The 26,731-nt window shown below is 37.8% G+C and overlaps 2 protein-coding genes across 2 annotated transcripts in view; both read right to left on the reverse strand.

Annotated features, from left to right (window-relative positions):
- LOC126930774 (taste receptor type 2 member 64-like) overlaps window positions 1–4,369 on the reverse strand; it is a 38,404-nt gene extending 34,035 nt beyond the window's left edge. The window contains exon 1 of the mRNA XM_050748277.1: window positions 312–4,369. The gene's annotated coding sequence lies outside the window, so the exon portion shown is untranslated. The remainder of the gene's footprint in view (window positions 1–311) is intronic.
- MAGOHB (mago homolog B, exon junction complex subunit) overlaps window positions 1–26,731 on the reverse strand; it is a 1,022,454-nt gene that overhangs the window by 677,721 nt on the left and 318,002 nt on the right. The gene's annotated exons all lie outside the window — the stretch shown is intronic.

The following is a 26,731-nucleotide window of genomic DNA, read 5'->3' on the forward strand; positions in this document are numbered from 1 at the left end:
TACTGGAGATTTCCTTTAATCAATCATTATGCCAAAAGACTTTGAAAAAATGTAATTAGTTAACAGCATACTGTAAAGGAAATTTCAGGATTGTTTAACAACTTTTAAAAGGACTCAAAGAAAAAAATGCTGAAATATAAAAATAGTCTACAAGCTTAATGTAGGCGTCCATGGGAAAAATAAATATATCATTGCTGTTATTGAAAAAATGATTGGTAGTAAATTTATTATGTCTGAATGTTTTAAAAAGTAGGCCTAATATCACTGGACAAGATTCCTTTCAAGGTCCTGACCTTAACTTCTTTGTGTACCTGATTCCTGAATGTGCAGTAATGTTCTTGTTCCTTTTAAATTCTGTGACCAATGTCAAACGGGAAAGCATCTCAATATGCTAATGGATGAAATCAATGCTGTCTTTATGGAAAACATGATAATTTCCAAAACAGCTCAAATTAATTCCTATTCAAACACAATGTCCTTTCTGTAAGAAAATTTTCCATTTTGATGTTGAAGTGAAAGCTGAATTCCCATCTACTAGCATGCCAAGGAAGAGTTTTTTTAATTGTTCTGCAATTTTTCCTTGTTTAATGTCTCCATAATTTGTGCTTAGCAACTTCAGTTGTTAGAGGTATTTTACAACTCAATACATATATGACACATTGGTTGTATAGCCTGGTGAACGGAGCTTGAGGACACCTAGGATCATCACCAAAGTAGATTTATTTTTTTTCAACGCCAGTAATACATAGAGTGAAGCCCAACTTTTCCTACCGAAAGCATTCAAGGTTTTCTTAGGAACCTCAAAAAGGCCAATAGTCCTTAAAACCTGGTTGCTACTAAGTAATATTTTTGTATAACCTATTATACATACACACACATACACACATACTCACCCCTCATGAATAGGAGGAATTATTGTCCTATAATTTCCAAAATGGAAAATTAACTTCAGGGAGATCATCCAGGTGGAAATAGACCTATTTTCCCATTTGGGCTTTTTGGTCCATTTTCAATATTTATAAAACTTACCGCTCATGCTTAGTCCTTTCACTAAGTTATTCTCTTGAGTCTAGTTAATACTTACATATTTATTGTTTAATTAAAATATGCAGTAATTATGTAACTATTGTGGGTCACTTGAAAAACACGTTTTCATTGTAGAGTCTAGACTCCTTTGTATATGAATATTTGGTTTTATTTTTCTCTGTTTAATTTATTTTTGATTGTTTAATAGTTTACTCAATGGTTTAAGATGAATAGATGTTAAAAATCAGTCTCCAATCTTGGATTTTATTTATTTTCCATTTTTATAATATAATTGTTTCTAAGAGAGAATTTTGGAGTCAGCCTGCCAAGACAAGAAACCAGATTTTCTGCTTCATACAGGTGTGGTCTGAGACCTCATTTAACAACTAGTCTCTGCCTTGGTATAATCACCTGTAAAATACAGATGATAATAATATTCTCCTTGGGAAGTCTTTAAGAGGAGTTAATATACTATTTGTATAACTGCTTTCAAATTTACCTGTCTGGTACAGGCAGGAATCAAGGATTATTAATTTTTCATACGATCAGGTGTTACTTGATACATAAAAGATACCAGTGAGAACCTCCTTGTTTCGGGTGGAGGGAGGGAGACAGGTTCTTCCTCTGTCACCCAGGCTGGAGTGCACTGGCTACATCACAGCTCACTGCAGCCTCAAACTTTTGGGCTCAAGTGGTCCTCCCACCTCACCTTGTGAGTAGTTGGGACTACAGGCATGCACGAAAACACCCATATATTTTTGTTTTTATTTTTTTGTAGACAGAGTCTCCCTATGTTGCCCAGTCAGTTCTTCAACTCCTGTGCTCAAGTGGTCCCCTCATCTTGGTCTCCCAAAGTGCTTGGATACAGGTATGAACAACCACACCTGGCTGAGAACTTCCATTTTTGAGCAGAACACACAAGGTTCAGAAAGGCATAACGTCCTTCTGAAACAACTAGGATAAGAAAAATAAAAGGCTGAAATTATATTTTCAATTCATCACAGAGTTGTACAAGCAAGGATGACCAGCTGAACTGAAATCTAGCACAAGAAGAGTGTTTATAGGTGAAAAGTCAACTTATATGTATTCAGTGCAATCCCTATTAAATCCCAGAAGACTTTTTTTTCACAGAAAGTGGAAAACTACTCCTACAATATATCTGGAAATGCCAAGTGAACAGATCACAAAAAGAAATTGTTAAAAAATAAGAAATTTGGAGGATTACACTTTCTGATTTCAAAGCTTACTTCAAAGCTGCACTAATCAGGATTCTATGGTACTCGCATTACAGTAGACAGAAAAAAACAATGAAACACAACTGAGAGTCCAGAAACTAACACCAATAGTCATGGTCAATTGATTTCAAAAAAAGGTACTATTGCAATTCGAAAGGAATTAATCGTTTTTCTCAACAAACAATGCTGGGAAAACTGAAGAAGACTACCTCAAGGAATTTAATAATCAATTTCCCTAAGGTCAAGGATAAAGAAAGGATTCTAAAGCAGCAAAAGAAAAGAAACAAATAATGTACAATGGAGCTCCACTACATCTAGCAGCAGTCGACTTTTCAGTGGAAAAAGCCCAGGAGACAGTGGTATGACATATTAGAAGTGCTGAAGGAAAAAACTTTTAGCCCAGAATAGTGTTACTGGAGAAAATATTCTTCAAACATGAAAGAGAAATAAAGACTTTTCCAAACCAACAAAAGCTAAGGGATTTCATCAACACCAGATCTGTCCTATAAGAAACGTTAAAAGGATTACTTCAATCCGAAAGAAAAGGGCATTAACGAGCAATATGGAATCACCTGAAGCTATGAAACTCACTGGTAATAGTAAGGAGACAGAAAAACACAGACTAGTATAACCCTGTGCATAAACCTCACTAAAGTACAAAAATTAAATCATGAACCGATAAAAAAAAAAATAGTTCCCACAACCTTTGAAGATATAGACAGCACAATGAGATATAAATAGTGACAGCAAAAAGTTAAAAACTGAGAAGATGGTGTTAAGGTGTAGAGTCTTCATCTGTTTAGTTTTTGTGCTAGTTTGTTTGCTTATGCAAACAGTGCTAAGTTGTAATCAGCTTGAAATAATGGGTTACAAGATAGTATTTGCAAGCCTCATGGTAATCACAAATCAAAAAACATAATACAATGGATACACAAAAAAATAAAAAGCAAGAAGCTATATCATATCACCAGAGAAAATAACCTTCACTAAGAAAGATAGGAAGGAAAGAAAGAAGAGCAGACCACAACATAACCAGAAAACAAATAACAAAATATCAGAAGTAAGTCCTTACTACCAATAATAACATTGAATGTAAATGGACTAAACTCTCCAAGCAAAAGGTATACGCTAGCTAATTGGGAAAAAAAAAAAAATCACTAATCAGTTACCTATAAGAAACACAATTCACCTATATAGACACGCAAAGATAGAAAATAAAGGGATGGAAAAGATATTTCATGGCAATGGAAACCAAAGAAAGAGGAGTAGCTATACTAATATTAGACAAAATAGATTTCAAGAAAAAACCTATGAAGAGACAAAGAAGGTCAACATACAATGATAAATGTGTCAATTCATCAAAAGGATATAACAATTGTAAAGATATATTCACTCAACACTGGAGCTCCCAGGTATATAAATCAAATATGATTAGAGCAAATATTATAATAGATGGAGACATTAACATTCCATTTTCAGCATTGGACAGATCCTCCAGACAGAAAATCAACAAAGAAACATTAGACTTAATCTGTACTATAGAACAAATTGACTTTTATATATTTACTTAACATTTCATCCAACAGTTGCAGAATAAACAATTTTTTCCTCAGCACATGGATTATTCTCAAGGATAGACCATATGTTAGATAACAAAACAAGTCTTAAACAATCCAAAAAATTGAAATAATACCAAGCATCTACACTAACCACAATGGAATAAAACAAGAAATCATTAACAAGAGGAATTTTGGAAACTACACAAACATGGAAATGAAATAAAATACTCCTGAATGACCAGTAGGTCAACAAAGAAATTTAAAAGGAAATGGCAAAAATGCTAGAAACAAGTGATAGTGGAAACACAACATACCAAAATCTATGGGATACAGCAAAAGCAATACTAAGAAGGAAGTTTATAGCTATAAGGGCCTACATCAGAAAAGAAGAAAAACTTCAAATAAACGACCTAAATGTGTATCTTAAAGATCTAGAAAAACAAGAGTAACCCAAACCCAAAATTAGTAGAAGCAATCACAAATTACGGATCTTTATTACAAAAGTAGAAATAAATGGAATTGAAATGAAGAAAACAATACAAAAGATCAATGAAACAAACCTTGTTTTTTTGAAAAGTTAGACAACATTGACAAACACTTAGGCAGACTAAGAAAAAAAGATACAAATTAATAAAATCAGACATGAAAAAGGAGATATTACAATTGATACCACAGAAATTCAAAAAACTATTAGTGACTACTATGAGCAACTATATGCCAATAAACTGGAATCTCTAGAAAAAAGTGGACAAATTCCTAGGCACATACAACCTACCAAGATTGAACCATAAAGAAATCTAAAACTTGATAAGACCAAAAACAGGTAATGAGATTGAATCTGCAATTTAAATCTCCCAGTTTATTAAAAAAAAAAAAAAAAAAAAAAAAAAAAAAAAAAAAAAAACAGCCTGGCAGCAGATGGCTTTAGAGCTGAATTCTACCAAACATTTAAAGAAGAACTGATACCAATCCTACTCAAACTATTCTGAAAAACAGAGCAAGAGGGACTACATCCAGGCTCATTCTTGAAACTCTTATTACCCTGATACCAATTCTTGAAACTCTTATTACCCTGATACCAAAACCAGACTAAGACACATCTGAAAAGAAAAACAACAAGCAAATATCTCTGATGAATATTGATGAAAAAGTCTCAATAATATACTAGCAAACCAAATTTAATAATACATTAAAAAGACAATTCCCTATGGCCAAGTGGGATTTATCCCTGGGATGCAAGGATGGTTCAACATATACAAATCAATCAATGTGATACATCGTATCAACAGAATGAAGGACAAGAACCATATGATCATTTACATTAATGCTGAAAAAGCATTTGATAAAATTCAACATTCCTTCATGATAAAAGCACTCAAAAAAACTGGATATAGAAGGAACATCTCAACATAATAAAAACCATATAAAGAGACCCACGACTAGTTTCATACTGAATGGGAATCACTAAAAGGCTTTCCTCTAAGATCTGGTACATGACAAGAATGCTCACTTTCACTACTGTTATTCAATGTAATAATACAAGTTCTAGCTAGAGCAATCAGACAAGAAAAATAAATAAAGAGCATCCAAATAGGAAAGGAATAAGTCAAATTATCCTTGTTTGCAAACAGTATGATCTTATATCTGTAAAACTTGAAGGCTGTACCAAAAAACTATTAGAACTGATGAACAAATTCAGTAAATTTGCAGGATACAAAATCAAAATACAAAAATTAGTATATTTCTATATGCCAATAGTGAACAATCTGAAAACAAAATCAAAAAAGTAATCACACTTACAAATGCCACACACTAAATTAAATACCTGGGATTTAACTTAACCAAAGAAATGAAAGATCTCTATAATGAAACCTATAAAACACTAATGAAAGAAATTAAAAAGGACACCCAACAAATGAGAAAATACTCCAAGTTCATGGATTAGAAGAATCAACATTGTTAAACTGGTTATACCACACAAAGAATCTACAGATTCAATGCAATTCCTATCAAAATACCAAAAACATTCTTCACAGAAATAGAGAAAGCAATCCTAAAATTTATATGGAGCCACAACAGACCAAAAATAGCCAAAACCATCCTAAGCAAAAAGAACAAAACTGGAGGAATCAAGTTACCTGACTTCAAATTATACTACAGATGCTATAGTAATCAAAACAGCATGGTACTGACATTAAAACAGACACATAGACCAATGGAACAGAATAGACAACTTAGAAACAAATCCACACACCTATAGTAAACTCATTTTTGACAAAGCTGCCAAGAACATAAACTGGGGGAAAGACAGTCTCTTCAATAAATGGTGCTGGGACAACTGAATATCCATATGTAGAAGAATGAAACTAGACCCATATATCTATACAAAAATCATACAAAAATGTATTAAAAAATATATATCTAAGGCCTCAAACTATGAAAATACCATAGGAAAACATCAGAGAAACTCTCCAGGACATGGGTTTGGGCAAAAATTTCTTGAGTAGTAATATCCCCCAAGCACAAGCAACCAAGTCAAAAATGCGCAATTGGGATCACATCAAGTTAAAAAAAACCTTCTACACAGCAAAGGGTATGATCAACAAAGTGAAGAGACAACCCACAGAATGGGAGAAAATATTTGCAAACTACTCATCTGACAAGGGATTAATAACCAGAATATAAAAGGACCTCAAACAACCGTATAGGAAAAAACATGCTAACAATCTGATCAAAAATGGATGAAAGATTTGAATAGGCATTTCTCAAAAGAAGATACGCAAATGTCAAACAGACATATGAAAAGATACTTAACATCATGGATCATACAGAGAAATGCAAATCAAAACTAAAATGAGATATCATGTCATCCCACTTAAAACACTTTATATCCAAAAGACAGGCAGTAACAAATGCTGGTGAGGATGTGGAAAAATGGAAACCATTGTAGACTGCAGGTGGGAATGTAAATTACTACAACCACTATGGAAAACAGCTGAAAAGTTTCTCAAAAGACTAAAATTAGAGCTACCATATGATCCAGCAATCTCACTAGTGGATATCTCTACCCAAAAGAAAGGAAATAAGTTTATCAAAGAGGTATCTACACTCCCATGTTTGTTGTAGCACTGTTCACAATAGCCAAGATTTGGAAGCAACCTAAGTGTCCAGCAACAGATGAATAGATAAAGATAATGTGGTACATATACACAATGAATTACTATTCAGCCATTTAAAAAATGAGATCCTGTCATTTGCAGCAATATGAGTAGAATTGGAGATTATTGTGTTATGTTAAATAAGTCAGAAATAACTGCAATGTTTGCACAGAACGGCAAACACTTCTTTCTCTTTCTGTGCAAATATTGCACTTTCTCACTTATCCGTGGGATCTTAAAATCAAAACAATTGAACTCATGGATATAGAGAGGGAAGGATGGTTACCAAAGGCTTGGAAAGGGAGTCAGGGCTAAAGGGAAGGTGTGGCTGGTTAATGGTTACCAAAAAAACCCAAACAAACAACAACAACAACAAAAACCAGAAAGAATGAATAAGACCTACTATTCAATAGTCAATAATTTAATTGTACATTTTAAAACAACTGAAAGACTATAACTGGATTGTTTGTAACAAAAAAAGGTAAACGTTCGAGGGGATGGCTACCTCATTCTTCATTATGTGATTATTACACATTGCATGCCTGTACCAACACATCTCATGTACCCAATAAATATATACACCTACTCTGTACCTATGAAACTTACAAATAAATTTTAAAAAAAAGAATTCCTAAATTCCTATATCTGTTTACTGATAAGGTAAACTAATATGCCCACATAATGTTAAAATACCAAAAGAATGTAAAATCATGTTTTCAAATAAACTGAATACAAATTATGAAAAATTCCACATATTGACAGTAATTATTTTCTGTAGCCTATCAGCTTACATTTAATTTCCAAGATTCCTAAGTCAATTAAGGGCTTCAAAGTAATATTAAATTCAGTGAGTTCATGAAAATCTTTAGAAAATTTCTAGGTAGGATGGAATACTGAATGTGGTCATCAATCACAGTTTATATAAATAATAAATATATATGTAACTTTTATTCTTATTTTATATATTATGGAGTGGCTATTTCTTTGAATTACATTAACAAACTGAGGGTTTTCTATGCCAATTCAAGCAAGTATATAAAGGATGTATATGACTATAGAAAGCTGTAATATATGTGCTTGAGAATTTTGCGCATCTGCTAAAATAGTTATTTTTAACATTCCTCGATTACCTAACTTCCAGTTTTCTCTATGAAAGAGAATTACTTTGATTAATGTAATGAATAAAAGTAGGAGTTAGAACCATGGTAGGAACAAGAATGGACAAGGAATATGACTGTTATGTAAGGTATTGGAATGTAGTTTGAGTTTTCAAGCAGAGTATCTTTGCCGAAAGTAATGTGTTTTGTTGATAGCTCAGCCTTCACTGTACTTGATGATAACTGAAATCTCAATTTAATTATTTTAGCTGGACTATGTGAAGTCTGCCCTATACAAGTGTGGTGTAGGTACCAGCCAAAGCTTTGAACAGCTCATTTTCAAAAGTTGGGGCTCCCCTTCTCAGACCTCCTCCTTTCTCAGATTTTCCTCTGACCTCCTGCAGCTCTTGTTACCCTAAACTCAGTCCTCTGTTACTTCAACCCAGTAAGGCTACAGCTTTTCTACTGACGTTTTATTCCTCTGCATGGTGTATACTGGAGCATGCAATAAAATCAGGAAACTCACTCCTTGCTATTCCCTTCTTCCAACTGTTGATCGCTCTCCAATATCTGCCTATTTTGTTCATTCTCCATTGCCTTCAGATGGTTGTTTTTTAAAATATTTTATCCAGAATTTATAGAAAGCATTTATAGGATGGTTGGTCCTACGGGTGTTATTTGATCCTAGTGTAAGTGAAAAATGTCGTGTATACATTTTTACTGCTCATCAAGTTTTCTTCCCTCTTTTGCCCACTATTTCATGTAGAATAGCTTGGCAGTCATTAGTTTTACAGCATCATCTACAGATTCTGAATTATGGAGAAAGGCTCATGATGAAACTGAGGGGAAAATTGGCATCGTCCAAAGATAATGCATTTGTATCAGGATGAAATTGGAAAGTGGAGCACATTTCTGAATCATCAAGATTGGTGGTTTGAAAACATGTCCAAGTGCTTCGACATACCTCATAAGAACAGATGGAGTCTTATTCCCCTCTCTCTTCAAAACGAGCCTTCATGATGTGTTTTAGTAAATTATATGCCACAGAACTGACACAGAAGAACTTCCAAGGTTTAAAAAGCTGGCGCCGTCTTGTCACATGTGCCCTTGGAGCCTTGAGCCAAATGCTGGAGAAACTATGTAGAGAAACAAAATAAAAATAGAAAGAGATACGTGAGGAGCCTCAGTTCACTGCCCACCCCCAGCTCTTGGAGTCTTCCTGGTGTAGGCACTTAGAAGAGGCCTTTAAGGTGACTGGAGCCACTGTTTGACCACAACCACGTGACACACCCAGAGCCAGAAAACACAGCCAAGTCATCCCTGAATTCTTGATGCACAGGGACCTGGTAGGTAATAGTGTATATTCCTGTTTTAAGCCACTATATTTTGAGGTGATTATTAAGGCAAACTGAATACTAAATGTAGGGAGGGATAATTTCATCTGTTAGATAGGAGCAGATTTTTGTTGTTCCTGTTAATTTTAAACATGGAATACAGGGGGTGGGCACGGTGGCTCATGCCTGTAATCCCAGCACTTTGGGAGGCCGAGGCGGGCAAATCACGAGGTCAGTAGATGGAGACCATCCTGGCTAACACGGTGAAACCCTGTCTCTACTAAAAATACAAAAAATAAGCCAGGCGTGGTAGCGGGCACCTGTAGTCCCAGCTATTCAGGAGGCTGAGGTAGAAGAATGGTGTGAACCTGGGAGGGGGAGCTTGCAGTGAGCCGAGATTGTGCTGCTGCACTCCAGCCTGGGAGAGAGAGCAAGACTCCACCTCAAAAAAAAAAAAAAAGACAAAAAAAAAAAAAAAAAACAACATGGAATACAGGGTGAATGTTGGGGACCTAAAAACACTGACTTATTTTCATTACTTTTAGTCATTCACCAACTAAATTTCATTCCTGGAACGATCCCAGCCTCCACTGACATTATGACAGCTTCTGAGATGGCTTTTTAATGTGTCAGTTTGGCTATAATGAAATGCATTCCTTAAAATTGCCTCCATAGTGTGTTTCCAGTTAGGGTGTCCTGCAAGGGAGATTCTCTTAGGAGAGCTCAAAGACAGAGGGGAACCAGCAGCCATTTCGTAGCACACACACCTTCCCCACTTACTGACTTCAGTTGAGGTACTGATGGAAAGGGAATCCTAGAATACAGTATTCTAGGATGTATGTCTGTATTCTAGGATGTCAGCACTCACTTCATTGTTGCTGATCTGCTGATTCACCTCTTGACCTGAAACAGCAGCTGTGCCTGCCATTGCTCTCCCATTCCTCTGGATCTTCTTTCAGTTTCTTTATCTGCTGTGTGTTCAGCTCCACAACAAATGGCCCTGGTTTCTGTAGGACACCTTTGTTGTGAAGGTAAGCAGCAGCAAGAACAGATGCAGTTTCAGTCCATCTTTGTGGCATTCTAGCTCATGCCTGTGGGGTTCCAGTCTGCTAATGAATTGTGTTCCCATAATTCCCACATGTAGTGGGAAGAGCCCTGTGAGAGATAATTAGAATCATGGGGGCGGTTTCCCCTATACTGTATTCCTGGTAGTGAATAAGTTTCGCAAGATCTTATGGTTTTATCAAGGGATTCTGCTTTTGCATCTTACTCATTTTCTCTTGCTGCCACCATGTAAGAAATGCCTTTCACCTCCTGCCATGATTCTGAGGCCTCCTCAGCCATGTGGAACTATAAGTCCAATTAAACCTCTTTCTCTTCCCAGTCTCAGGTATGTTTTTATCAGCAGCATGAAAACAGACTAATACAATAAATTGGTAGCAATAGAGTGAGGCATTGCTGAAAAGATACCCAAAAATGTGGAAGCGACTTTGGAACTGGGTAACAGGCAGAGTTTGGAACAGTTTGAGAGGCTCAGAAGAAGAAAGGAAAATGTGGGAAAGTGTGGAACTTCCTAGGGACTTGTTGAATGGCTTTGACCAAAAGCCTGATCGTGATATGGACAGTAAGGTCCAGGCTGAGGTGGTCTCAGATGGAGATGAGTAACTTGTTGGGAACTGGAGCAAAGGTGACTCTTGGTATGTTTTAGCAAAGAGACTGGCAGCATTTTGCCCCTGCCCCAGGGATTTTTGGAAGTTTGAATTTGAGAGAGATGATTTAGGGTATTTGACAGAAGAAATTTCTAAGCAGCAAAGCATTCAAGAAGTGACTTGGGTGCTGTTAAAGGCATTCAGTTTTCTTTTTCTTTTTTTTTTTTTTTGAGACTGAGTTTCACTCTTGTTGCTCAGGCTGGAGTGCAATGGCACAATCTTGGCTCACTGCGACCTCTGCCTCCCAGGTTCAAGGAATTCTGCCTCAGCCTTCTGAGAAGCTGGGATTACAGGCATGCACCACCACACTCAGCTAATTTTTTTTATTATTTTTTTTTTAATTTTTTTTTTTAGTAGAGATGGGGTTTCTCCATGTTGGTCAGGCTGGTCTCAAACTCCCGAGCTCAGGAGATCCACCTGCCTCAGCCTCCCAAAGTGCTGGGATTACAGGCATGAGCCACCATGCCCAGCCAAGCATTCAGTTTTATAAAGGAAGCGGAGCGTAAAAATTTGGAAAATGTGCAGCCAGACAATGTAACAGGAAAAAAAAAAAAAAAAATTCAGCCAGGTGTGGTGGTTCACTCCTGTAATCCCAGCACTTTGGGAGGCCAAGGTAGATGGATCACGAGGTCAGGCATTTGAGACCAGCCTGGCCAACATAGTGAAACCCCACCTCTACTAAAAATACAAAAATTAGCCAGATGTGGTGGCAGGCACCTGTAATCCCAACTACTTGGGAGGCTAATGCAGGAGAATCACTTGAACCCGGGAGGCAGAGGTTGCAGTGAGCTGAGATCATGCCACTGCACTCTAGTCTGGGTGACAGAGCAAGACTCCATCTCAAAAAAAAAAAAAAAGAAAGAATAAAAGAAAAATAAAAAACATTTTCTGAGGAAAAATTCAAGCAGGCTGCAGAAATTTGCATAGCTAACTAGGAGCTGAATGTTAATCCCCAAGACAATGGGAAAAATGTCTCCAGGGTATGTCAGAGGTCTTCACAGCAGCCCCTCCCATCACAGGCCCAGAGTCCTAGGACAAAATTGTTTCAAAGTCTGGGCTCAGGGTCCCTGTGCTGTGTGCAGCCTAGGGACTTGGTGCCCTGTGTCTCAGCTGCTCCAGCCATGGCTGAAAGGGTCCAATATAGAGCTCAAGTCATGGCTTCAGAGGGTGCAAGCCCCATGTTTTGGCAGCTTCCATGTGGTGTTGAGCCTTCATCTAAGTCAAGAATTGGGGTTTGAGAACCTCTACCTAGATTTCAGAAGATGTACCAAAGTGCCTGGATGCCAGGCAGAAGTTTGCTGCCACAGCGGGGGACACTCATGGAGAAACTCTGCTAGGGCAGGTTGAAGGGAAATGTGGGCTCAGAGCCCTCACACAGTCTCTACTGGGGTACCACCTAGTGAAGCTGTGCGAAGAGGGCCACCATCCTCCAGACCCCAGAATGGCAGAGCTACCTACAGCTTGCATCATTCACCTGGAAAAGCCACAGATGCTCAATGCCAGCACATGAAAGCAGCTGGGAGGGAGGCTGTACCCTGCAAAGACACAGGGTTGAAGCTGCCAAAGACCATGGGAACCCACCTCTTGCATCACGGTGACCTGGATGTGAGATCTGCAGTCAAAGGAGATCATTTTGGAGCTTTAAAATTTGAATGCTTGCTGAATTTTGGACTTGCATGGGCCCTGGAAACCCATTGCTTTGGTCAATTTCTCCCATTTGGAATGCCTGTATTTACCCAATACTTGTTGCATCTAGGAATTAACTAGCTTGCTTTTGATTTTACAGGTTCATAGGTGGAAGGGATTTGCCTTGTCTCAGATGAGACTTTGGACTCTGGACTTTTAATGTTGAAATGAATTAAGACTTTGGGAAGTCTTAAATCATGCTGGGAAGGCATGATTGGTTTTGAAATGTGAAGACACGAGATTTAGAGGGGCCAGGGGCAAAATTGTATGGTTTGGCTGTGTCCCCACCCAAATATCATCTTGAATTCTACTCCCATAATTCCCAAGTGTTGTGGGAGGGATCTGGTGAGAGATGATTTGAATCATTGAGATAGTTTCCCCCAAAATGTTCTCGTGGTAGTAAATAAGTCTCATGAGATCTGGTGGATTTATCAGAGGTTTCTGCTTTTGCATCTTACTCATTTTTTCTTGCCACAACCATGTAAGAAATGCCTTTCACCTCCTGCCATGATTCTGGGGCCTCCCAGCCATGTGGTACTGTAAGTCTAATTAAACCTCTTTTTCTTCCCAGTCTCAGGTATGTCTTTGTCAGCAGCATGAAAATGGACTGATACACAAATGTAATTCTGCATCCCCAAAGAGATGACTTTGGTAAAACAAGGAAGAAAAAAATTACATCTCAAAAGCACACAGCTGGGATTTCAGGCCTAAATATTGTACCATTATTTGCCCAAACCAAGGAAGAAGGGTGTATCTAAAGGCCCAATTAAGACAAGTTGGTCAATAAAACTGCCTTAAACAAAGATAAGACTTGCTTTGTAAATTTAAACAAATAGTAAAAAGTTTCTAGTGGCTTAGCTCTCCCTCTCTCTCAGGTGCACAGAGGCAGGCACCTTTTTAATTGGAGATTTCCTTTATAGATGTAAGTTAATTTCAAAAAAGAATTTCAGAACTTAGCCAGCTAAATGCCAGAAAAGTGTATTTTGGAAACTGATCTTGTTCGAAATTTAGCCAAAATTACTGAGCTCAGTGGGGAGCTTATCAAGGAATAAGGCAAATAAAGCATTCTCCATGTATGAACTCAGCATGGCTAGATCTGAAAAAGAAGCAAGCTTACTTTACCAGAGGTCCTACTGTTACCGAAAAGGGGTCCCAATCCAGACCCCCAGAAAGGGTTCTTGGATCTCATGCAAGAAAGAATTTAGGGTGAGTCCACAGAGTAAAATGAAAGCGAGTTTATTAAGAAAGAAGAGGAATAAAAGAATGGCTAGTCTATAGACAGAGCAGTCCCAAGAGCTGCTGGTTGCCCATTTTCATGGTTATCTATTATATGTGAAACAAGGAGCGGATTATTCATGCCTCCCCTTTTTAGACCATATAAGGTAACTTCCTGATGTTGCCATGGCATTTGTAAACTGTGATGGTGCTGGTGCGAGTGAAGCAGTGAGGATGACCAGAGGTCACTCTCATCTCCATCTTGGTTTTAGTGAGTTCTGGGCTGCTGCTTTACTCCAACTTGTTTAATTAGCAAGGTCTTTATGACCTGTATCTTGTGCCAACCTCCTGTCTTATCCTGTGCCTTAGAATGTCTAACCATCCAGAATGCAACCTGGTAGGTCTCAGCTTTATTTTACCCAGCCCCTATTTAAGATGGAGTTGCTCTGGTTCAAACACCTCTGAAATTTCTCCTCTCCCTTTTATAAGAGAACCTTTAATCCTAATGGCTGCAGAGGGATGAAGATCTATCTTCTGTAACTTCTTCAGACTGAATAAGGGTGATGAGATAACTGCCTAACTATTAGGTTCTCTTGTATTCGAGGTAGAGAGGAATGCTCAACTGGTGAGGGAAGAATGCCTCAAATGAGCATGCACACAACTTCAGTAAATATGCTGTGCATGCAACCCGTCCCGGGTGCTGGCAGGCCACTGTGCATGTGAATGGCCCACCCGAAGGAAAAATCAAGGGAAGAGAGAGGCAACCCCTAGAACCATGCCAATGTATAAACCCCCAAGTCAAAGGCCTACATTTATGTGTATAAATATTAGCCCCAGAAACAAACAAAAATGGCAAGGTTAAACGCCACCATTTTGCCTCTTATTGCGCATGCTTGAGTCCACTCCCCCAACTCTCAAGATCTTATCAGGAAGTGACTGATCACCAGCTCCAGGTGTTTTCTAACTATCCGAAGACTGCCTTTCCCTGGCACCACCTGTGACCAATTATTATTTTAGAGAGACAGTTTGACTGCCTGATAATCACCTGATGGTCACCTGACATTCCTTATGGTGGGAGTCCTTTCCTGATGTGCTCATGTCTGCCTAGCTGCTTACTCCAAAAAGACCTCTGACTAAACCCAATCTAGTTAATTATTGGATCAAGTTTTATCTTGGACCCAGTGTAACTTCTGTTGTGACTTCCAAAACCAGTTCAGATCAAAAATTTGCTTCAACAAATTTGGAAAGATCAAAACACAAATCTGTGGAGCTTCGGGATCAGAGACAGAATTCACCCATAGTCCCTAGATGCTGTGAGACAGCAATGGACACAAAGGGCCCACTGAGTACCTTGCTTGGTCACTTGATGCTCCTAGGGATGGCTGGGAGCTGTACTGCAAATAAGCCATCTACTGAGAGAAAAACTTTAGGCAAACTAAATTGAACAGAGTTTAATTTAGACAAGAAACATTCAAGAATCAGGCAGCCCCCAGAACTAGACAGGGTTCAGAGTGACCCCAGGACTGCTACAATAGGAGTTTCAGGGAGTGGGTCAAAGATCTGGAGAATTTTCTTACATGGTGGTAATGAAACAAAAGGCAAATCACAAAAGGGTTCTGATAAAAAAAAAAAATAGTACGCAGGTGCAAAAGTAGGAGAAGGGGAAGCAGAGATGGAGACAAAAGGGAGAAAGCCTCTGAAATATTTTTTACCTCAGAAATTTTCAGATGTCCTTTTGTTTACCTCCCAAATGGGGGAAATTTTTCTCAGAATTTCTTTTTGAAGCTTCTTAGGTACCACTGTAAGTAACTATCCTATTCTATTAATCTGGTTCTAATACCAGATTTTTCTAACTGTGAATGCAAATAAATTATTATAGGCATTTCTAAAGATCCCCATTTTGGCCACTGTGAAACCGCCTTTGCAAAATTTATAACAAGAAAATTATGACAATGAAAAGATCCGATCTGACTGACTCCATCTCGCTTCTAACCTCCAACCTGTTCTTGTTCATTCCTGGGCATACACCAAACTAACTTTGGGAGGAACTTAGTTTATAGATTAACTTTGAAACAAAGATGAACAGCCCTTTCCCACAACAAACCCCCTTTCTACCTGGGGACTAGACTGCCTTTGCAGGACTAACAAATTATCTATAAGATTGGAACTTACGGTTTAGAAGTTATGCAACTGGAGACTGCAACATTCTAGACCTCCCCAAATTGCTCATTGGGATAATATCCCTATAGTTAAACCTAAGATAAGTGCTTGGGATATTTTGCAGACCTTGCACTCAATGAATCAGCTGGCACCACCCAGATCAACAAACTAGCTCATCTGGTCTTGTGGTCCCCACTCAGAAAATGACTCAGTGCAAGAGGGCAACTTTGACTCCCTATGATTTCATCTCCAACCTGACAAATTAGCACTCCCCACTTTCCAAACCCTGCCAAATTATCTTTAAAACCCAAATCCCCAGATTTTTTAGGAGATTGATGTGAGTAATAAAAAAACTCCAGTCTCCCATATAGCCCGCTCTGCATGAATTAGACTCTTTCTCTATCGCAATTCCCCTGCCTTGATATATCAGCTCTGTCTAGGAAGTGGGCAAGGAGAACTCACTGAGTGGTTACAATTCCTGTTTACAATCATCCTGGGTTAGGCGGGTCTACTTTCCTAGATATCTACAAGAAGATACTCCATATGTGTTGTATATATAACCAGCTGGTGTTTAACAAAATGGAGTTGGTAACAAATGGAAAATCAATCCCAAATTTCAAACAACAGGAAAGCAGCTGCAATTTTTAAAGCATGCTGTGTAAAATGAGATCAATAGCGCCAAATTGCCAATACCTTGATCCAAACCTTACTGCCATAAGACAGAGCAGTAAAAGCAAAGGTCTGTGCTCCTTGCCTGACCTTAACCTGAACCTCTGATCCTGAGACAGAATTTGAAAAGGCAGTTTTTTTTCCTATAACCCAAATCTCTTACCCACAAGTTAAAGACAAAAAGCAAAAGGTCTGTGCAGAGCTCTTTGCCTGGCCTTCACCTGAATCTCTGATCCTGAGACAAAATTTGAAAAGGCAGTTTTTTTCTATAACCCAAATCTCTTACCCACAGGTTAAAGACAAAAACAAACAAACAAACAAACAAACAAACAAAACACCTTCATTCTAGTGAGGGACGGTTTGAAACAACAGCTCAAGCAAAATCTAGATCTCCAGTCAAGGAGTGAGATAAGTTTAAATTTTCAGTAGGACCCACCACTTTACATCCAACAGTTTCAGAATCAGAAGAATACAAGGGGTTGGGAGCTGGACAGATGCAGAGTCAGGAAGTATGCTAAATGGTGATGGTCAGGGTAGGTTGCTTTGAATGCTACTCACGGTACAAGGTTGAGGCACAATATATAATTTTGTTTGTTTGTTTGAGACAGAGTCTTGCTCTGTCACCCAGGCTGGAGTGCAATGGCATGATCTTGGCTCACTGCAACCTCCACCTCCCAAGTTCAAGCGATTCTCCTACCTCAGCCTCCCGAATAACTGGGACTACAGGTGCACACCACCACGCCTGGAAAATTTTTGTATTTTTAGTAGAGACGGGGTTTCATCATGTTGGCCAGGATGGTCTCGATCTCCTGACCTGCCTGCCTCAGACTCCCAAAGTGCCGGGATTACAGGCATGAGCCACCCCGCCCGACCTAGGCACAATACATAATTTAAAGAGCTTGCTTGAACCAAAGTGAGGACAGCGTCCCAGAAGCTGATACAAAGTTATTTGTCAGAAATTCTCATCGATTTACAAAAATAACATTCAGTAGTGATTGGCTATTCATTGTTAAGCTATAGGGTGTGGGTTATAGTGTCTAGTGAAACATCATTAGGCTAATTTATAACTTCTGATGGCAATAGCAATCAATTTCAAGAGATGAATACATAGCTCAAAAGTGGGGAGTAGGATATAATTGCTGCCTCATTTTAACGTTTCTCTGGACCTGATAATTAAAAAGGACTCACACATCTCAGACAAAAGTTGTTTTTTTCTTTTCATAATGTTGAAGGAAACCAAACTATTCAACCCTAATATATATTTATTTGGCATATTTTAAGATGATTATTCAAGAGGGCTGAAAATACAAGAAGAGCTGAAAAGTTGACCTTCAGGAAGGAGATATGCATCTGTAGAGGAAATAAAGTGAAGGAAACAACAGATGCAAACACGCTTTCTCTGAAAGCATACCCCACCACCTTCCTCGTCTGTATCTAGGAAAGATTAATGGACGGTCTAACACCTTTAAAGGCATGACAGAAATACGTACCACTCACTACCATCTGTTCTTTCTGAGGGCTGCTGCCTTTGAGATTTCATATTTGTAACAAGATAGCCTTTGCTAACCAGGCCTTTCCTCTTTTCTCCCTCCCACAGCCTGTCCTGCCACCATAATCTGTTTTGTCTTTCTTGAGTACCTATTTTTATATAACCTCAAAATGGTATAAAAGCACCAACCATCTCATCATTTCTTTGAGTTTTTACATTTTGTATGACTCCCTTACACACGTTTGCACACAGTAAAATTCGTATGCCTTTTTGTCTATTAATCTGTCTATTAACAGTTTATAGACTCAAATTCTTGAACCTTCTAGGAAAATTTTAAACTTCCCTACAATGTCAAAAGCTTAATCAAGTAAATATGAATATCATGCTATTTTTGTTTTGCCACAAACCTACATTCAATAGATGTAAATGGTTGCACAAAACGTTTCCTGAGATGGTCAGTTAAATTTATGAACTAAGGTGCATTTAAATAACACCTTTAAAATATTTCCTGATAGAATGGCCACCAGGTAGCCTTGATTTGAATCTGGAAGTTATATCTTCCATTTTTATTTCTCTTGCTAATATAACTATATCCACATGTATTACTTCAAGGACAGTGTTGATCCCCTTTTCGTATTCTCTAGGTCAAGGTAAAAGAGTACTTCACTGTAACTGCAAGTACTGATGTTGACAAAAATACTTCATTAATGCTATGTGAAGATAAACCTGAAAAATAAAAAGAATGGACTGTAAGAGAATAACTTAAAAACAAAAGGTGTTACAGCCTGCCACGCAAATTTTGCCTCTAGCGAAAGAACAGAAAGAAAGAAGGGAGAAAAGAGGGAAGAATGGAAGAAACTAAAATTATTTAATAATTTTTAATTTTGTTTAATTAAAATTTGTAGTTGGGAAATTTTGCCAATTGATCCTCAGTCAATATTTCCCACCCCCAAGGGTTCCCCTACATTTTCTGTTTTTCCCACATAGGAGCAAAGTTTTCTGAAAATAGCAATAAGTGATAAGTAGAGCTGGTGAGTTATTCTTTTTAAATAATACAGTTTATTTATACTTTCAAGTGTCATTTAGCACATTTAAAATGCATCTGATTTTACTATAAAATGGTGAAACTATATTATAAATTATAAAATTATAAAAATATCTATATTGATTTCTAGACATATAGGAAATATTCTATTCCAGGGATTTGTTTTAAAATACAAGAAAGTCCAATGGGAGAATACACGAATAAATTTTTAAATGTTCTTCACATAGTTGCTTTCCTGTATTATCTATGAGAGTGTCACTTTTTATGAGTTTTTCTGCCTCTTAGAAAGCTCTTCAGTTGCCCCAAAACCCTAAAAGAAGCTTGCTTTATCTTGCTGTTTCCTGAAATTGTGACAAATGAATGGCCTAAAACATAGAAAGATACTATTAACTTATTAAACCTCAATATCAGCTGGCTAGCAGACAATATGTGACCATAAACTACTATATGAATTGAGATGATATAAATCAAAAAGAGAAACAAGAAAGAGGTCACCATTCTCATGGCTTTTACATGACCTTCAGTGCTGGGATCTTGGGACACTGTGATATAGAACCTCATCCTCTTGCTATGTCTCCAAAGAGAAATAAGTAACTAAATAAATGATGCTATCAAAATAGTTATGGGAATTATGATCTCAGTGTTCATGAGCACTAAGTAAATGGTCTGCTCTTCATACACTTTGAAATTTCAAGTCTTGTTTGTTTCTCTATTTAAAACATCAGAAATTATGTGGTCTATCACTGGGATACTAATAAGGAAAGATAACAAAGATCCCAGAAAAAAAAATAATAACCACCCTGTTAATTCTGCACTTCAACCAAAGAAAAAGAGGATGAAAAAAATGTAGCTATATTCAGGAAACAGAAGATGCTGAGGCAGGTGTCAAGCCAGACACCTAAGTGGTTGACTACTATGCAAAACAATATTAATTTTCTAATTTTACCAGTGCTATATCGATTGGAAGAGAGCACTTGTAAAAGTGAATCAATTCGCAACATAATCAAAAAACATATTCTGGATACAGATAAGCTGATGAGGATGAGGTAAATGACACTGATTTTCCTGTGTCTTACCCAGTTAATGCAGTTCACTATTCCAATCAATCCATTTACCCAAATACCTATTATGAGTTCTGCAGCTAAGATAAGCAAAACGATGTTGTCCTGTGCACTTGACATTTCTTCTGAATGAAAAATTGCTGTCTCAGATACCACTGTTGATTAGGTTGATGGATTGGAAATAATTATTTGTGGTACTTCTTTGTTTTTATGGTGACTTGCATTCACTTCAATAAACACCAGCTCTTGCTTTCTGGTTGGTCCTCAGCTAACATTGTGAAAACCATTTCAGTCCATTAAAAATGTCTTAGTTTGTAATTTCCTTCTCAACAGATGTGGATGTATCTTCTTTTATAGTAATCCCTGCTATGATTTTTCCGTGTTCTATTATGAGTGAAAGGATTATATTTAGTTTGCTTAGAAGCAAATGGAGAAAGATTCTCTTTCATTCTGTCACCTTCTACCCTAGCCTAAAATGTATATTAAGAAAACATGAAAATTGCTAAGTAGGAGTTTCTAAGAGCTATCTAAGAATTAAAATTGTAGTAGAAAGCTGAAACTAGAGATGGAAATTCAGTATCGTCATCATGATCAGCACCATCATTCACTTCAGTACCAAAAGAAGAAATAAATAAAAAGCACCAATAACTCAACTCTACCTTTGCAGATAATTTACAAATCGGGAAGACTTGATAATGCAATCTCAGTAACTGAAATTTAAAGGGAATATATTGTTTTTACTTGGATAATTATTATTTGGACAATTGCACTAATACTGATCAATATTTTCTGGATTAGTACTCATATATTACAAGGTATTTGTATCATGGATATCCTATTTGCTTCTTAGAACATCATTTACTAGAGCTAGAAGTACATTTTATTTTTAAAAAGTGCAAACTGGAGGATTTAAATAGTTTGTCCAAGATCACAACAGTTACATCTGGCAGACAGGAAGGCTTTAAATGGTCTTTTGACCCAAATAGCACTCTTACATTTCTGCAGTGTTTTTTGTTGTTGTTTCCACAAGTTATTGGCTGCAGGTGGCATTTGGTTACATAAGTTCTTTAGTAATGATTTGTGAGATTGGTGCACCCATCACCCAAGCAGTATTCACTGCACCATATATATAGTTTTTTATCCCTTGCCCCCTCCTACACTTCCCCTCAAGTCCCCAAAGTCCATTGTATCACTCTTATGCCTTTGCGTCCTCACAGCTTATCTCTCACATATCAGTGAGAACATACAATGTTTGGTTTTCCATTCCTGAGTTACATCTCTCAGAATAATAGTCTCCAATCTCATCCAGGTAGTTGCAAATGCTGTTAATGCATGCATTTTTATGGTTGCATAGTATTCCATTATATATATATACACACACACATATATAGATATAGATATAGATACAGATACAGATATATACACAATACAATCCAATCCGTAGTTTTTCTGTATTTAGATTCAAATGGCTCCAGTGGTGGAATGCCAGTAACTTGTGTTTTGGGGAAGACTGGAGTGCCAAAGGGGTTCTCAGTGATTTTGCTCAGCTTCAAGAGTCCACACATGGACTGTAGAGAAGGCTCTTTCTACACTCATGTCCCTCTCCCAGTATAGTGGCATTGCTTGTCAATCAGAGAAAACTTCATGGTGGGGCAACAGGAGCTCTTCGTTCTTCTCTAGCTACTGCCCGTCTACGTTCCTTTGCCTCCGATGTGGGGCCTTTTTAATGCTCCTACCATTCCCACAACAAGAAAAACTGCCTAAAACTAGTGCAGGATCCTGGTTGAAAGCTGGTTTTCTTCCCTTCCTCCAGTGGCAATAGATGGCTTTCCCCCGGGGTCAGCATGGGAGTCCAAGGCAGGCAACCTTCCTGCCCCTCCCTGAGTGTCAGTCAATCAATGCCTTGTATCACTGGAGGGTCTTGATATCATCAGATTAACTGCCCCCTTCCTGCAGCAAATGGCTTTTTCCTGGTGTTCATGCAGAGTTCAGGGTTGGTGGGTTTTCTGCCCTCCCTCAGTGGCAGATCCTTTCCATTTAGCCAGCATGCAGTCCAGAGCAAGTGAGTTTCCTGGACTTCCCCCGTGGCAACAGATCTCTAACAAGTATCAATGCAGACCCAGGAGTGCAGGGAGGTTTCCTACCCCACCCCCGGTGCCAATCAGCTATTGCCCAATACCAGAGTAGGGTCTAAGCTACAGTGGATGCCCTGCCCTCACTCAGCAGCAGGCAGATTTTGCTTAATAAAGATCCAGAACATGTGTAGTTTTCTTGCCTGTCCCCTAGCACTGGCCAACAACCACCTTTTACTCAGGCAAGTTCCAGTGTAAATGGGCTTCTCCAGTTTCTATTACTCCTCCTTAAAACTTAAGAAGACTTTGTTCCCATTTGTTTTAGATTTGCACTGCTGCTGAAACAAAGTATCATAAATTTAGTGGCTTAAATGCTACAAAATTATCTTAACAGTTCTGTAGATCAAAGTCTGATATATGTCTTACTAAGCTAAAATCCAGGTATCAGCAAGCCTGCATTGCTTTCTGGAGGCTCTAGGGAGGAATCCATTTCCTTGCCATTCCCAGCTTCTAGAAACTACCTGCAGACCTTAGTTTGGGGCCTCCTTCATCTTCAAAGTCAGAAGTGTTGCATCTCTCTAACCCTAATTAAGAAATAATCTGTTTTTAAGGACTGATATAATTAGACTGAACCCACCTAAATAATACAGGATAATCTCCCATCTCAGGGTGCATACCAATAATCACATTTGCAAAGTCCCCATGCCGTGTAATGTAACATATTAACTAGTTCCAAAGATTAAGTCATAGACATCTTTGGAAAAGCCGTTATTCTATCTCCTATACCATGTACCATAAAGGAGCTTTCCCAGGTTTCCTGCTCTGTCCTCAACCTTTCCAGTAAGCATTCGGTAGAAGCCCAAGGGAAAAAGCTGGCAATTACTGATCACTCCTGTGTCTGGGGCTCCCAGGTACTCTAAACTGTTACATTAAACTACACTCAACCTTTGTAAGAACTGGTTAAAATTTCAGCCATTTTCTTGTTACCTATCGACATGTCAGAGAACTCTTGTGGAGTTCTGTCACAGATGAAACAATTTGTGTCTCCTATTTGCAAAGGCTTTTTTTTTTTTTTTTTTTTTTTTTTTTTTTGAGATAGAGTCTTGCTCTGTCTACCAGACTGGAATGCAGTGGTGCGATCTCAGCTCACTGCAAGCTCCACCTCCTGGGTTCATGCCATTCTCCTGCCTCAGCCTCCCGAGTGGCTGGGACTACAGGCGCCCACCACCATGCCCAGCTAATTTTTCATACTTTTAATAGAGACAGGGTTTCACCATGTTAGCTAGGATGGTCTAGATCTCCTGACCTCATGATCTTCCCGCCTCGGCCTCCCAAAATGCTAAAATTCAGTTTACCTGCTCACCTTGTAACTTCAGTTCTAACAAGCTCAAAATAAATTACGACTTTGTAGCCTACCTAGTTTACTCCCCTTGTTAGAGCAGAAGCAACATTTTCTTTTGGTTTTCTACCTTCTAAAAGGAAGCAGAATTCTCGAGATGCTTTTCAAAATGCATGCATAAATGCATGCTGTATCATATTCTTCCACATGCATGGTTTATAAATGTCTCAATTAAAAAAATAGATTCACATATAGGTGATTTTTCATGTAACCTCTCTGGCCTTGTAATGAAGAATACAATAGATCTTAATAATCTGACAATTATTAAGTGTGTCTCATTGTTTAAAAGAGAGGTGGGGGAGGAAAAAGAAAAGTCTTGCTTGAAATATGGAAATAAGAGTATATGTTTAGCTCTGAGTATGTTCTGGTGAGAATTACAATGATGCCAAACTCTATGCATATATTAAAGCCATAGCAAAAAAAAAAAAAAAAAAGAAAGAAAGAAAGAAAAGAAAAATGAAAGAGTTTTTATGTGGGCTTCTACTTGATTTTATTTTTTCCTAATACAAAAAACAGTTTTCGTTAAGACTTTCAAGGAACCAAGGTTTCCCATCACATCAAGAATATAATCTTTCACAGCATTATAAGAGGTCTGACTCAGCTTGTTCTTCCCAAGAATCAGAATCAGAGTGATCAGAAAGGCAGAAAGTTGCTACTATGTACAAAAGCATCATGCCCAGCAGGCTGTTTACCATAAAGTGAATCGAATCTGATATAAAAGTTGAAAAACAGTACACGATAAAAAGAAAGTAAGAAAGATTACAGACTCCAAAATCATTTATATCCCAATGGAATGTTAATAAACCAAGGACTCCATCAGAATCATAATATTCACATAATTAATTCTACATTTTGTCCAGAGGAAAAATGGCTGAGAAAAAATTAGCTATCTTGAATTGCCCCCACCTCCCAAAATTATCAGGCAGATAGCAAACCAGAGGGTTGAGTATTGATCAGTGTCCAAAAGGAAATTGTACTTTTTTTCTAGTTTGGTATTAGCGCAAGTTAATGGTGTGGTGTGAACGTAAGTACAAAAGCATTAAGCAGTATTAAACATAGCTGATAAATTCTGGAGATGGCTAAACTTATGAAAAGTCAGTTAAAGGAATCTTACAATGCCTAAGGCAGTCAATGCAGTTAATCTGTACAATCAAGCCATTTCCAAATATTCTAATCATGAATTCTCCTAATATCACCCTCAGCAAAATATTCTTCCTTATAACTAGAATACACAGAGAAAAATATTAATCTCTCATGTTGTAACTGTCTGCTTCAGTATAACACATCTGATGCTTGATTGTACAGTCTTGATCCAGAAATTGCCCAGTGTTGCTAGGGAACCTAATCATTGGTATCATTGATACAATTTGTTCTCCTTTCAGCGTTGTACTGAATCTGTGTAAAAGTTTCCTTTAAATTTCAGTGTGTGATGATGATTGAAAGGTAACTCATTTTGTTAGCATGCAAATGTGGGACAGACTCTTTCACTGATTTGCAATTTTTCTCTTGCCTTTAGGCTTGGATCCTATGAATCCGATCTTGCATTCTGAATGCATTTCTTATATAAGAGAGAACTTACCTTGGCAGATTCTCAAAAAGGGAATTGAGAATTTGACAATATGGTACTTTGCAGACCCACTGAAGCCTACCTTAAAACTTTGCCAAAAGATCACCAAGCTAAACAAGAAATTATAAAGTATCAAAACTGGAATATAACATCAAAAATAGGGAAATGAAAAAAGATTAGGAAAGGAAGGCCAATTAAGAGTCAATGAAATACCACCCAGAGAAATGGCTTAAGATGTGTTATTGTTGACAGACTGTTCATACGTGCCTACTAGCAAGAAATGTGGATTAGGCATTCAAATCTAAAACATCAAGGGGCAGATAAAAACTATGACCATCTACATTATTGGTCCTATCCCACTCTCAGGAGGAAAGAAGGAAATCTTTCTTCCGCTCTAGAGCATTAAGGAGTAGGATTTGGAGCTTTGTGACTGTTCTTTGCCTATTCCCTTCCCACTGGAATAGGACCTCAATCTGGCCATGTTATCAGTGGGTGGCTGCTATTTTCCCCACGGTCTCAGGGTGGAAGACAAAGTTTTCATGGAGTTACCCAGAGCTGGAGCAAGTAGGGCATAAAGGGTGGCACAAAAGAGGAACAGAAGAGAGAGAGAGTCCACATAGCTTTACATATTTGGAAATGAAAAATCCAGGAACGTAATGACTCCTGTGACCCTGAATGGCTCTATGTATTAGTCTTTCAATTTTCAAAGGGAGTAAATTATATTTGTGAACTGAAATTACATAACTTCTCCCAGTTCTTGGAATGGATCATTTATTTTACATTGCTCTTCAGTCTGTATACCAGTATTTTAGAAGTTGTCATAAGTAATTCCTGTAAGTACTATCTCCAGGTAGTGGTATTGGTACAGCAAAGTAGCAAAAGAAGAAATACTGGCTGGGAAAACAAAATTAATTTTTATAAATTTCTCAATGGCATGTTATTTCTACCAGTCATATCATCAGTAGACTATATAGAAACAGAGGTACTCTAGGGTACTGAACTTGTGCTTTGAAAGCTGCTAGACATGCAGTGCACGGTGCGATGTGTGGTATCTGAACAATGCTTTTCAGAACAAGACTGTAATCTTAATGTCATGGTCAGAAATCACACATTTGAATAATCCATGAATGAAGACGTGTTAAGATTAAAACATACAAGGCTGTCTAGTTAAAATGGGAGATAAGTGAAGGTAATGAAATGTGCGTCATTTAAATAGCAAAAGTATTGTGGCTATTAGAGATTCACTGTGC

The sequence above is a fragment of the Macaca thibetana genome, chromosome 11 (assembly GCF_024542745.1).
Source record: "Macaca thibetana thibetana isolate TM-01 chromosome 11, ASM2454274v1, whole genome shotgun sequence".
In the NCBI taxonomy this organism is placed as follows: Eukaryota; Metazoa; Chordata; class Mammalia; order Primates; family Cercopithecidae; genus Macaca; species Macaca thibetana.